The sequence below is a fragment of the Ambystoma mexicanum genome, chromosome 1q (assembly GCF_040938575.1).
Source record: "Ambystoma mexicanum isolate Mex_15411 chromosome 1q, UKY_AmexF1_1, whole genome shotgun sequence".
Classification (NCBI taxonomy): Eukaryota; Metazoa; Chordata; class Amphibia; order Caudata; family Ambystomatidae; genus Ambystoma; species Ambystoma mexicanum.
Window position 1 is genome coordinate 648,719,302 of NC_090922.1, and position 15,392 is coordinate 648,734,693.

Sequence of the window (15,392 nt, forward strand, 5' to 3'; positions counted from 1 at the left end):
AGTCACCAAAGGTATATCACTATTGTTTGTACCTAAATTATGCCACTTGCAAAACCATGCTTGTAGTTGCTTGCCAATGCTCCTTACACAAGTTTGCTGCAAATCCACCTATGTTTTATTTTTTCAAAAGTGTCAAAATGTACATACATACAATAGTCATATAACTTAGCCCCCACTTGACAAAAGCCATTTAGACATTGCATAAACTTTCAAGGTTGGGTCTATAATCTTTCTGAAAACTTTTGTGCACATTCGTCAAAAGGCAACAAACCTATAAGCCATATAAAAATGTTGAGACCCCCCTCTAAAGTTGCCCCCTCTTGAGAAAATCCCACTAAACTTTGCAAAAGCATTCATCTCTGGATCTTAAACCTTTTTGCAAACTGTTGGGCGGATTGGACAAATGGCACCACAAGGTGTTACACAATTTTGGGACTCCCCCTCTAATTTTGTTCCTTCTTGAAAAAACAGCACTACACTTTGCAAAACAATTCAGAATAAAGTCTAGAAAATTCCAGAATTTCATGCAGTTTTATTGCATGGCGCCAAAGTTATAAGCCATCCAAAAACTGCTTTTCACCAACCCTGTAATGCCAAAATAAGAATACATGTCCACGAACACCACAGGGCTACCGGGACTGTTCGCGGACATCAGAGAAAAACAATGCCAGTTTTTTGGCTTTTTAAGGCAATATTCCATCCCACCCTCATCAACCTTCACGCCTGACCTCCCCAGAGATTGTTTGATTAGTTTCACAAGTGCAATGTTGTGTTTTTTAATATGTTTTACCGCGATGTTTGCGGGCACCGGCCACTGTTCGAGAATCCAAAATGGTGGCCTTTACAAAAATCTGACGCACCTCATGCTTTTCACCATCCAATTAGCAGGCAGGTCCGATGTCCACGGACGTCACGTCATACTTCAACCGGAAACCCGTCCGTGGACCGAACAGGGAAGTGAGTCCACGGACCGAAACCACATTTTTAAAAGGACCAAGCCGCCGCTCCTGGTGCAATTTTGGTGAAAATCCGTCCAGCGGTTTTGGCTGTTTACCCCCCCCAACCCTCACCTCACCCCCCCCCCCCCCAACGCTCACCTCCTAAACAAAATAATCGGACGGGCCATATACTTTTTTTTAAAAGTTGGTGTGGATTCGTCCAGGGGGGGCAAAGTTATAAGCTGCCCAAAATGTACTCTTCCTATAGGTTGAGCAACATAACGATAACCACAGGGCCGCTACCACAGGCCCTGTAAAGTATTGATTAATCGTGCTCCCACATGTACCCATGTATTCTCCTTTTCCTTGGTACACACCTTCACATGGAACCAGAAGTCTGCAGCAGATACCAAGCTATCAGGTCCTGCACTTCAAAGAGGCAATTTCATGCAGCTGCCTATGGTGCCACCAGAAAAGAGGCACAAGCAGGGGCCATTTTGAACCTAAAAACATCAAACTTAGTATCACTGCAAAAGGAGGAGGTGCCCCAAAATTACACTTTACTTGTGTATACATCTTAGCAATTGCCTGTATCTCAACATATCATAAAGCCCCTTAATGGGAGCACAAAACACGTAATCTCATATACTTTATCAGATATAATACACGAGTCTGAACTTTTCATGTCAGCCGCAGAACTACTGAAGATGTTGAATAGTTGTTGCAGTTTGAAGCCTGTGATCTTTGCATTCTTCCATCTAGGGTTTACTTCTCTGAAGAAAGGTAGCTGTGGAAGGAAGGGTGGTGCCCTTTGACCCTTTAAGTAGATCCGCGCTTGTTGTGCTTGCATTCCCTCACCTAAAACGCTTGCGATATCTAAAGGAGGAACACGTTTTTGCCAGGAAACGTTGTGGTCTGATGGACTAGATCCTAGAGATATATTTCAACAGTGCACAAAAGCAGTAGTTACTGCCCTTGTCTTCAGCATCCCAAATGAGGGGAAAATCCAGCTTCATAAAACCAAGGATTTGTGATTCTCATGTGCACTGTAACTACTATTGTATCTTCTTTTCTTTTAACAACAACGAACACCCACAACCCCAAGCATGTGCGCAAACATTTTTTGAGTGGATCTTTTTAATACATGTCTATATAACTATGGAAATGTTTCCATCTTTCTTTTTAGATGCAAAAAAATCCATGTTGTTCAATTGCAGGGCGTAAATTAAATGCACCAAAAATGAAATGCACCCTAAAGCAGCATGGTCTTGTATAATTCCTTCATCGAGAAAAAGCAACAGACATTGCAACATGTTATTTTACTGATAGAGCAGGAATCGAGTTGTGGGACATTAGCAACTCATGGTCTGTTATTCTCTTTTAACCCCTTAAGTGCCAAGGGCGAGTATGTTCACCCTGAATTCTCATAAGAAATCATTGTCGGCCCCGCCCACTCACGCAGTTAAAATGCACTGGGTTTCTGCTCGGCTGGTAATGAATGCCACACAGTTGCACACTGCAGGCACTAAGGAGTTTAAACAATCACTTTTTTAGGTGGCAGGCTGAGAACAGGCAGCTGGTTCACAAGTAAGGGGTCTTGTATAGGGTCTTTCTACCACTATTAGGGGCCTTGCTGCACTTGGCTTTGCGAGAAAAAAGGGGCAAGGGGTCATTAGCGGGCCAGTGCTGGAGCCTGGTTCAAAACCTGTGGTGTTGATGGGTGACGGTCAGAAGTACACGGTTCCTGTGCGCAAATCTGCTTTCCATGGGTTTGGCGGAAACACTTGGGAGTTTGTTAGTCATAAGGAAGTGACCAAGATCGGATAGACTACAGTGGTTTGGGGGCGGATTAGCTGTTGATGTTGGAGAGGGTGATAGGGCAAAGAAGAGAGCTTAGAAATGGTGCAGTTAGTGTTGGGCATGTTGGGCCATCCATGGGGGTGATGTGTCTGGTGTAAGGATATTGGCGATATTAGAGGGAAGCACAGGGGAAAGCAGAGTTGGCCTTACATACATGAATAACACGTATCAAATATGTTATATATAAGATATATAGAGACTCCTGAAAGGCGGGGTACACCTACACGGGAGGAACTCGGGTAAAGACAAATCAACATCCAGAGAGGCTGTCCCTGCTGGACTGACTATACTTTTATGGTTTCAGGTTTACAAATCAAGTCTCATCTAATGGTCATTAATTGAAACTTGATTTAGCAAACTGAAATCATAAAAGTATATTCCAGCAGGAACAGCTTCTTTGCATGTTGATATATATTAGATATATACCTTTTATATTATACGTAATTTAGCATACAGAAACAATTGGTATTCCCACCTTTTTTAAAATGGGTTTTGCAGAATCTGTACAGGGTGAACCCAATCGGCTGCACAGATGGGCAAACAACAATCCAGCAGGACGAAGACACAGAGCCTGGATTAGTCTGCCCTTGAATGTCTAATGTCTTAACAGAGAAAATGAAACCTATCCTGGCGACAATGGTCTCTACCTGGGCAAGGTGAGTGAGGAGTGATGGCATCCTGGGACTAGGGGTGACTCCACCATTTAGAGAAGTGGCAAGTAGAGGGAAGGGGCATGTGTGGAGACCCAACCATTCCAATGTTCAGGACAGGATTGAGTGGCAGAGCTTAGTTAGGACAATGCGCTGGGGAATAGATAACTGTTTGGTGCCCATTTTCAACATTCTGTTCAGAAAGGAGGGCTGTTTGTTGATACGCCACCTTCAGGAAACACATTCTTTATTGGCAACCTCACCTACCTGTCACTCACACATGTCTGCCCCATCTTCCTCAGTGGCTTCGACCTCTGAGGTAACACTGCCACCAAGACAATGAAGGATGTGCTACGCAATTGGACACAACTGACCTCACCCAGCACACAGTCGACCCAATCCACAACAATTGCAACGTGACAACATTCATAATTACAGCCTTACAAATGCTCCACTTGAATAAACACCTACAACTTGAAGGGTTGGAGCACCATGCTGTTTAACCCGTTTCATCCCACGCCTATCAAGTAGACATGCCAATCCCTAAACACCCTAATGATAGCACTCAGCAACACCTAGAAGACAAACATGGATACACATGCACCAGAAAAAAACACAAAACATCACACCTAAAGCAGTTGCTCCCTGCTACCTGCAAGAACTCAATATCAGCTAAAATGTCATCTCAGAGTAACAGATAACCTGATGTCAAACCTCCTGGGAACCAACCCTTGTTAAAGAATAATATACTTCTAACAGACAAGTGAACACCACAGCAAAAGACCACTACTGCAATAAGATAATTTCCAAAGCTAATAATGACAGCAAGGGTATCTTCAAGACAGCCAGACAGTGTATTATCCCCTTCCTGGCCATCCAAAACCCTACCCGATCGAGAAATACATTACCGTCAACACCTTGTTTATTTACAATATCTGCAGACTCTGCCAAAACATTGATACTAACACAAAAGCAAACATTGCCTGGTTATCTGATCATGCAAGACAACATTATGAACTACATTAAAACACGCTCCATTGAAGACCTGCTAAAGAATCCATCATACCTCAAAGCCACGTTCAAGTCTGATGACATCTTGCCAGTCTCCATCCTCTAGGATAGGTATCTACAACCATTCCTCATTATTGAATATGCTGCTACGGCTGGTGGGAGTTGTAGTCCAAAACCTCTGGGGAGCAAAAGGTTGCAGACCCCATCTCTAAACCCTTGTCAGAGAAATCATCCACAATATCTTGCCAATCTGAAGTGTATCAGGCTACCTTCTCCATAACCCTAAAATCTATACAAAACTTCCACTTATTCCGAGGAAAATCAAAAAAACTTGATTCTGAAGACCTCAACAACTATTATATAATCACAGAACCTCCTTTCATAATCCTCAAAATAGCTATAGACACTAAAATGCAAGCACACATGGATGCCAACATCTTCCTTTCAATCAGGATCAGTGCCAAATGCAATATGGAGATAGCCATCATCCAAGTCGTAGGCAATGCACTCTGCATTCTTGATTATGAACACCCCAGTCTTTTAGTAGGCCTGCATCTCTCCATAGCTTTAGACACCGAAGACTATCAAACCATCTCCATGAACTGACCAACGGCATGGGAGTCAGAGCATTGTCCCTACTCTGGATCACCCCTGACATGAAGACTACCAACAGTTTGTCCAGATCGATATCTCCATGTCACCACATCTACTCATCACCTGTAGAGTAGCTAATGGATCCATAAGATCCTAATGGAGTGACGGATAATTTTCAACCTCTGTTTGGAATCACTGGGCCTGTGATCATCCCTTCCAGCCACAAGATCCACATCTATTAATATACTTATGGCACAGAACTGTACCTTAAGGTATGATTCATCAAAGGCATCCACCAACCCAGAGCTTTCCTCACCGAAATCCAGACCTGGATGTCCAGCGCATAACTGAAAATGAGCCCCACCAAGACTGAATGTCTGCTCCTAATCAACAACACTGAACACCACACATCCAAACTTCGCTGCCTGACATAAACCACAAATGCTTCACCCCAAAATTGAAATCATATGCTAAGTCTCTGGGATGTCATAAAGGCAGCCTCCTCTTCTTCAAAACACAAATAACAAAGAAAACTCAGCATGATACCAACTATCCCTCCTCTAAAAACCAAACCCTATGTACCCAGCATCAGCTCCAGATGGAAGGTACAGACCTGGTCCTATCTTACCTGGGGCCGGGATGATAGGTCAGGGGCAACACATTTGTCTTGGAAGCAAGACAACGCAGTGCAAAACAGGTCATTATGGTTTTCACATTTCTGCTAGTATCTGGGAATGTGGACCAATTTGAGTAAAAATATATTATATTATTTTATTTTTATTTTTATTTGTCGGCTTTATATGGTTTTACAACTTAGAAAACCTTTAGCCATAACATCCAATGAAATCACAGAATATACTTATTCTTATGCTTCTCCTCCTGGTCATTGCATTATTTGCATTCCATTGTCTCCAGTCTACAAGCCATGTCAATGTTATCTATTTCTCTAAAGATAATCAGCACAAACTTGATCAGAGTTAACTGGGTTTTATCACCTTCAGTCAGCACCCACCACCAGTCGTCCATCGTCCTAGGTACATATTTGTTGATTGACTCTCCTAACATGTTAGATCTCACATCTTTCGCAACCAGGCAGAACAGAGTAAGATGTTTTAGTTATTCCCTCAAACCAATTGTTCGACAAAGTCTGCAAGACATGCCAGATCTGTTTCTTTTTCTCAGTAGCAGCACGTCTCTTGTTGGAAATAAATTCAAATGGAAATGCATGAATTGGGCTCTCAAAAACAGTTCGGGAACAGTTGCAGGTATTTTGGAATACTATTTAGTTTTCTTGCTTCTTGGAGGTGATTCCTGTTGAAGAGGGAAGATGGGAAGCTCCCTTCCCCCGATTCTCAGCCAGACCATGGCCTAGATCATCACGGCCTAAACACGAGAGGAATTCGAGCCGCTCACAGATGCCCCTGATGTCAATATCTACCATGGCCACGCCCCACACGGCCAGGGAAACTGCCCGTCAGTCAAGCCACATGTTGGAACCTCCGGCGAAGCTGACATAGACCATATAGATCAACTCGACGAACATTGCTGCAATGAAAGCCACCATTGTTAGAGATGCCATGACGACATAGCCGACGGACGGTAACACAGGTGCCACCATGCACAGCTGGTCAGACTCACACCAATCTCACACGAAGAACATACTCACTACCATGACGTAACGGACGTTCACACACACTGATGCATCGTTGTTATTTTTCATATAGGCCAAGCTACAGCACCGCAGAATTGCAAGACGCAAAGAAGAGCTTGTGTATATGCTTGCAAATGCTTCATCACTACTATAACCGCAATGACATAAGGCACTCATACATAAGGACCCCTGCTCACTACGACCCCCTGTATTGTGAACCATATGCCGCCTCTTATGGATCAGGCCAAGTAGGCCTCAGCACCAGAGTAGGCCTCAAACTCAGAAGCCACAAACCCAGAGCAGCTCGGACGGCACTGCAAGGTGCTGATCATGCAGAACACACCCTGTCGAGGGCCTCACAGCCAAGGCCACGAAGTTGCAACTTACACGCCGCGTGCCCCGAGCCAAGGCTACACCTGCTGCGGCTAACCGACCCCAGAGCTGAAAAACAAATCAAATGCTCATAATTCTGCTCCAGCCACGGTCTCACCACACGTGACCAAGCCGACCTGATGCGGTGCCAAGTACCAGAGACCAGGGAAACTCTGGGGTCTCACGTTTGGTACACAGACTGCAACAATGAATTGACAAATTGGACACTGACGGCGGTGAGAAGAAGTGCTCCTGCAGCTAGTGGCAGACCTGTCCATTGTCCTCCACTGACACATAGTCATACATTGTTTCTAACACCAGGTACACTGCAAGCTGTGAACAACGATGGTCCCAGGCTTGGGGCGTTGCGGATGAACCAATCAGGGCACAGGGGGCTAACTACTGACGACACTACAACCTAGCCAATCACTAACCTCTCCCATGTAGCATTTTTGGTGTAACTATTTCTAAGGGCCTACCCAAGCGTACCACCTGACCTATTCTCCACAAACCACTAGCGTACCTATATGTTCCTATACTAACCCTATTACTCGGGGAGCCAACCCGAGGTGGCGTTAGTTTTTGGGGGAAGTTTCCCAGGTGACGCATTATGAGGTCTCACACATGCTAAAAAAGGGCCTGCGAGCCCCACTCTTGTGAGATGTGTTCCCGGATGACCTATGATCCCAGAACCTGTCCCTGCCGTTTCTAATAAACAGCAGTAACGCCTTGCTCTTGCGTGTGTCTCATACTCATTTGGGACTGCGGGAGGAGTTGGGGCCTCCCTACCCCCGGAGGTCCGCGGATGGCCCTGCCGACCCCCGGGATATCACCCCAACAAGTTGGAGGCACTGCTGAGATCTGTTGAGACCTAGCACTGAGGGTGAGGCAAGAGGGAGATGTAGCCTGCGCCAAGGTGGCACGGCACAGCAGCCCCCCTCCGCCGATACCCCCTTTGGAGGACTACAGGACCATACCGAAACTGCTAGAAGACTGGACAGCGCAATCTGAAGAGTGGCCCTTAGGAGCCGACTTGAAAAGTATCCCGGCCGCGGTTCGCGAGTGTCCAGACGTGGTCCAGACGAGGGGAGGTGACGAGCAGATTGAGAGGTGCACAATGCAGCCGAGCGGCACCGGCAGGCGTAAGCCGATGTGAGTATGACACACTCAACCAGCAACGTAAAATTGTGCGGGTGGCGGGAGGAGCGGTAGCGAGGGTGGCGGGTGGATGTAAAGGGTGTTTGGAAGGATTTTGACAATTGAGCGGTGGTTGACTTGAAAGTATTGCGGGGCAGGCACGAGGGCTGCCTCGTATAGCATTGTACAGTGTGTAGGGTGGGGCTTAAGGCGCCCACATGTGACCGGTGAATCGCGCTGATTGGTTTTGTGATCGTGGGCATCTGTGTAAAAGGGGGCGTGGCATTCCTACGAGTTGGCGTTTTAGATCAATGAGTGGATGAGGATTCCTATTGATTGAGTGTTTTAGCTCGGTGAATAGATGCTTTATTCCTGGCTGAGGTAGCTTGATTGTTTCTCCGTACAGAAGATAGTGGGCTGGTTAAGTTCCCCAGTGCGGGAGCGTATCGCACTCGAGGCGACGCAGCGGTTGCAGTTTACTATAATAACGAAGTGATTGATGTATACTCCACTCCAGGTGTGGTGGGAAGACAGCTGTGGGGATTGTGGGGAATAGCAGAATAAAAGAGCGTGCATATTACTTCTGTGTGTATTCGTACGTACTTGTATTCAACTGTTCTAGGCATGGTGATGTCAACCATAGAGTTGCATAGGATTACGCAGAGCTTTTTGAATCGCGGTGGAAGGTGGGGTGAAAGGGAGAGGCGGCTGCACACGGAAAACGCTGGCCCGCCTCGACGCAGGGGCGATAATGGGAGGTCGTGGAAAAGAAACGGCGCGAGGGGGAACAGGAGAAAGGGGGAGCTGCTGGTGATGGGACGAGAAGGAAAAAATGAGAGGAGTTGAGGTAACGTAGGGTAGCAGCAGTGTGAGGAAGGCGGCGGCTTCAAAAGCACGCACCGTAGGACGCGAAGCCGCAGGGGGCTTTGCGCGCCATGGGTCGAAGGGGACCCTAACACTAGGAAAAAGAGCATAAGGAAGGTGAAACTGTAGAAAAAGGAAGGAAGGTGGTGGCGCCCAGCGCAAAGTGTTGTAACACCATTGTTTCTTTGCAGCAGAGAGTCGGAAGACCCCAGCTTGCGGGGCCAGGTAACGGTGGTACTGAGGAAGTAAAGATTTCAAAATGTCTGTATACAATGGAATGAGGACAGGGTACAGGAACCTGCTAACAACACCACTCCAACACATATGCGCTACGCTACCTCCACATAGGGATAAAATAGTAAAGTATAATATTGAATGGGCACAAGGAACAGATAATAAGATACGGATACCATGGCCACCCAATGGCAGCTTTGATATCTACACTCAACACTCTCTCCTAGCGTACCTACATAACACATATAAAGGGAAGAAGCTAGCAAATCATCTAGAAGTTCTCGATCTCTGAAAGCTGTTCCAAGGATGCATACCTGGGGTAACGGGAATGTCAACAATGCAGGGGGTGAAGGAGGAAAAGGTGAAAGAAGAGGGCGGGTGCAGCGCACCTCTGGCACTCCCAGCGCAGAAGAAAGTGAGGAAGAATTGGAAGGGTAATACCCAGTAGCAGAGGTTAAAAAGGAAGGGGAAGGTGAGGCAGCCATAACCAAAGAGGTAAAGAGGGAAACGGAAGGGCTGTACCCAGTAACAGAACTTTGGGAGACGACTCGGTCACAGTTGACAGCTGCTGAAGGGTATTCAAACCCAACGTTCAGCCTGCTGCCGTACGCACCAACAGATATCTTCCAACAGGGCAGGGGTGTGGGGAGCACCACAGCAGCGCAGGCACAGGTAAGCACGGGAAGTGCACAGAAGGCGCATATAGACATTGCTAATGTAGGACCAGACGAATGGATAGCTGCCCAAGTGTTGCTGAAACTACGGGGGAAATTAATAGAAGAGGAGGAAGAGGCAATTAGCAGGGTAGAAAAGGAGGGGGACGGAGGGGCACACGGAAGGTGCGAGGTAGGTCCCACAGAACAGGGGAAAATGACAAGAACAGAGGAGGCATTGCTGGAGGAAAAGCTGGCAGAACTGAGAGAGGCATGGAGTGTACTGATCAAGCAACTGGAGCAGGAGGAACGTGAGAAACAGAAGAAGAGGGCGGGAGGAAAGAGCAGTAGAGCGGAGTTAGAGAAGCAAGAGCTAGAGAGGAAGAAGAAGGAAGAGGACCGCCTAAGGGGAATTGCGGAAAGGGTAGCACGCATGGAGCAGCGGGAACTTAGGAGGAAAGAAGAGGAACGAGAGGAAAACAACAGAGAGATGACGGTGTGGAAAAGAAAGATCATAGCAGAAAGCGCACATAATTATGAGGAAGGGAGGATATTAGAAAGCCTATTGGGAAAAAAGGGCAGGGCATGGTATGAAGAGGACAGGGACTTCAAGGTACTCAAACAGGTAAGTGACGCAAAAATGAAAGAATTTAGCAGGGCAAGAGCGGAGGTAAAGGGCGAGGGAAGCAAGCACGGAAACACGGAAATAGGAGTATCAAACAAGGCACGCGGGAATAAGATGCAGGAGAATAACACAAAGGAAGCGCCAATGGTACAAACGCAAAGGGATGTGGAAAAAACAGGTGAGTACGATGACATAGATCTAGACACGGTAACAGTAAGAGGAAAAAACATAACTTCACGGTTGACCTTCTCAGACGGGTTCTGCAGTGAGGAAGAAGAAGGATCCTGCGAAGGACAAAGCGAGGGAAGCGGAGAAGGGCTGAGTAAACTATACATAACACGCACGGACTGTGGGTCATCATTGGAATGCAAGACACAGGATGGGGGAGAGGGAGAAAAGGTGAGCAAGAGACAACAAGGAGGGAGGACACAGCGACCACTCACATCACCAGCACAACACACGCTTTATGTTACTAGACTTAGGGACCTCCCAGGACAAAGAATGGAAGAGTTGACAACACAACCTAACAAGGACAAGGTAGGTAAGCGGAAGGGGCTTGGGGCAGGAGGAGAAAGCAGGTTTACACAACACTGTACTGACCTTATCGAGGAACTTTCTGACATGGCGGAGGATAGCGAATACGCACACATAACACTGCACAGATGCACACCAGGGGAGATAAGAGAATACACACAAATGCCATTATTAGAGAGATGGGGGGCAAGGCCACAATACATTCCATGGAAGCACGCAGATAAAGAGAACATTTAATGTAGGTTGCCGTCATTGAGTGGAGGGGCTGGGAAATGGATATACAAAATGGAGAAACAAATTGCCTAGCAGTCGGCGATGTAAAGGGGTTGTTAATTTCTATATTGGGTGATGCAGCAGATGACATTTGGAAAAGGGCGGGATTCCCAGGAGTGACCATTAACGACACATCACATGATGGGGCACTATTTGCAAACTGCAGACACGCATTATGGCAGGCACTGAGCGTACAATACCCAGACATGTCAGACATAAGAGCAATAACATCACGAAAGATGCGCAAGATTGAGGACCCTGTCAATTACATACAAGAAATTCAAGAGAAGTGGCGCTTGGAAACATGGGAACCGTGGGAAAAAAAAGCTAGCAATTTTTTACCACATACTGATACAGGGCCTCCCAGAACCAGTACAAAGACAATTAAAGAAATTAGTGGGAATGGAAGCAAAGGCATGGCCAGAAATTCAACTAACAATACTACACCATTGTAGGTTGTGGCAGGAGAAGATGAAGCAGAAGGAAGAAGATAGGAAGGCAGAAGAGGCGAAAATGGTACAAAAGAAACTGTCCAAATATGCGATGGAAGGTGCACTAATAACAGGCCCCACACAAGCAGTACAAGCACCAGACGTGACACAACAGCACACAGTAGCACAACAAATACAACCAGCACAGGTAATTACCCAACAAATGCCACCGCCACCACCATATACAGCACAACACTCCTATGCTCCTCAGGTGGGGGGTGGATACACCCAAATGGGAAACGGCCAAATAAACAACTATAGGGGAAGAGGTGGGGCAGCAAGAAGACAGGGATTCGGTCCACCAGCACAACAAGGGGGAGGGTTCTGAGGGTACAATACATACGGACATCAGGGGTACCCAGACGGCACTGGGGGGTACCCATGGCAAGCACGAGAGCCTTCAACCTGCTGTATGTGCGGAGTGGTAGGACACATGTCACGCACATGCAGGGCAAGGCCGGCACAAGCTGGATGTGGGGAGCAGGGACAACAAGGATACAATGGGGGACAACAGTATTACCAACAGACACAGCAACAACAGATGGCACAAAGTCAAATACAACAAGAACCAATACCGCCACAAACGCAATACACACAGCATCATCAACCAGCCCAGCAGCAAGCACAACAATAAATGACATCGACACAACAAAACGTTCAGAAGGTGCAACAACTAACACAGATAAGGGACAATAACACACAACACACAGAGAAACCAATGCAGCAAACACATTTGGGGAAGGTGACAATACTGGGCCACAACCCATACACAGGGAACGAACAATCACTGTACCTCCAATAGGACAGCCCACAGACGTCCTTGCTGTGTCCCATCCTGTCGGTAACACCTAACCCTGCGTAGGAACCATGCATACAGGTGGCGATAGGTGACAAAACATTCTCCTTTCTAGTAGACACAGGTGCAACTAGGTCCTGCATAAGGGAATGGAAGTTTAATTTGTCAGGCGATGTCATGCACACTCAAGGATTCTCTGAGGCTAAAGGGCTGGTTCCTTTTACTGATAACATCTCCTTATCTGTTGGAGAGCATGTCTTATCTCTACCATTGTTATACTCAAAGCAATCACCAGTAAATATTCTTGGAAGAGACATCATGAGCAGGTTGAACATGACTATATCTTTTACTGACAATGGAATTGTGTGCTCCACACCAGGCATAAACATGCTTACAGCATGACACATGCTACAGGCCTATTGTGGGAAGAAGGTGATAAGGGCAGAGCCAGTGGATGGGGACCTCTTCCAATATGGGACAGACATGGCAATAGAGTGGCTACCGGGAATAGAGGGCAAGATATGGAGGAGACCTGCAGCATACCTCTTCAGGCCAGAGACACCCACTGATGAAAAGGAAGGGGAAATAATATCAGTGGACGTGGAGGGTACTGTTGCAAAATCAGATTATATTGCAGTACACACCCAGGATGGGGAAGGGAAGGCATGGCGAGCAGTGATAGCATTGGCAGAAGGATGCAGACTTACACAGGTATCAGATGAGGAACTGTTCTCTGATGACAAGGGAGATGGGGAAATGGTGTTTGACATGAGTGCGTATATTTGGTTAAAGGCAACACTCAAAGACGCAGCTCAAAAAATGGCAATGGCACTGGAAATGCCCTGTCCTACCAAGGTACCATTCTATGAGGAAGACCTAGCCGCAGTACCCGCATCGTTATGGACAACTAGTTGCTATGATGTGGGTTGCATCAAGAGCATTGGAGGTGTGAAAATAAAGCTAAATAAAGGAGCAATGTTGCCCAGGGTGAAACAGTACCCACTATCAAAAGAAGCTGATGAGGGGATATATGAGACAATATCCACCCTAGTAGAGAGAGGGATACTAGTCCCATCAGAATCATCATGCAACACAGCAGTGTACCCAGTGAGTAAGGCAAAAGGGGGTCATGGCGTTTCATCCAAGATTTAAGGCCTCTTAACCACATTGTGGAAGCAGAGTATCCTGTTGCAGCCAACCCAGCAACAATACTGTGCGGAATTCCAGCGGAGGCGTCACGGTTCACAGTGATCGACCTCAAAAATGCCTTTTTCTCCATCTCATTGCACCCTGAATCGCAAGACCTAACAAGTTTTACATACCGCAACACAAAGTGGAAACACACTAGGCTGCCGCAGGGGTACTGTGAATCACCATCTATCTTTAAAAGAGTGATTCAAATGGATATAGGTAACATAGAAATGAAAAGCACGGGGCTGCAATTGTTGATGACATTATAATATGCAGCACCACTGAGGAAAAGTGTAGGAGAGACTCAGCAAAAATGCTCACAGTCCTAGCTGAGAAAGGATACAAGGAGAAACTGCAGTACTGCCAAGAGCAAGTACTCTACATTGGACAGATAATCTCACAAAAAGGAAGGAACATGGCACCACAAAGAGCACTAGCAATACAAAACACACCACAGCCGCAAACAGTGAGAGAACTACAGCAGTTCCTTGGCCTATGCAACTACTGCAGGGGATGGGTCTTCGATTACATTTCATACATAGAACCACTACTCGAGGCACTCAGAAAAGCACAGAGGGGGCAAAGGAACTTGGAATGGACACAGGAAATGACAGATGCATTCAATGAATTGAAAAATGCTATTTCAACTGCAACAGTACTGGCCACCCCAAATTATCAAAAATAATTCTACATCTTTTCACATTGTGACTCAGCAGTAATGAAGGCATTACTGACCCAAAAGACTAGCATGGGACATAACCCAGTAGCCTTTTACAGTTTTTACAGTGGCCATTTAGACCCTGTAATGATGGGACATTTCCCGTGCGAACAAAGCCTTGCAGCTGCTGCATTCGCAGTAGAAAAATCAGCTTCCATCACCATGGGATGCAAAACCACCTTATACGTAGCACATGCCCTCTTTGCAATATTGACAAAATCAAAATCAACACTGACAACACAAAGAGCATCAGGGTATGAGGTTATTTTAGCTAGAACATAACTGACAGTAGTGAGATGCACTAATGTAAACCCAGCACGATTCATAGCAGAGGAAGCAGTAAATGGAGAATACTAACATGACTGCCCAGAAGCTATTGAGAATTAATCAGGAGCAAGGAAAGTGGAGGAACATTTATTTGAAGGGGATGAGGTTATGTACATAGATGGGTCCTCCACTATTGACCAAAGTGATGGAATAAGACGAACAGGAGCAGCTGTAGTACGGCTCAGAGAAGACTGGACCTTCATCCCAGTCAAGTGTGTAAAACTGCCCCAGCACTACTCAGACCAAGCAGCAGAGTTGGTAGCCCTTATCTTGGCCCTAGAAGAAGGAAATGACAAAAGAATAATGATATACTGGGATAGTGCATATGTAACATCAACAGTACACTCAGGATTGACAAAATGGGAAAGGAGAGGATTTCGGAGGGCTGATGATACCCCAGTAAAACATGCTCTCCTATTGGCCAAATTAATTGAAGTAATAAATTACCCAGAAGAAGTAGCACTTGTGAAGTG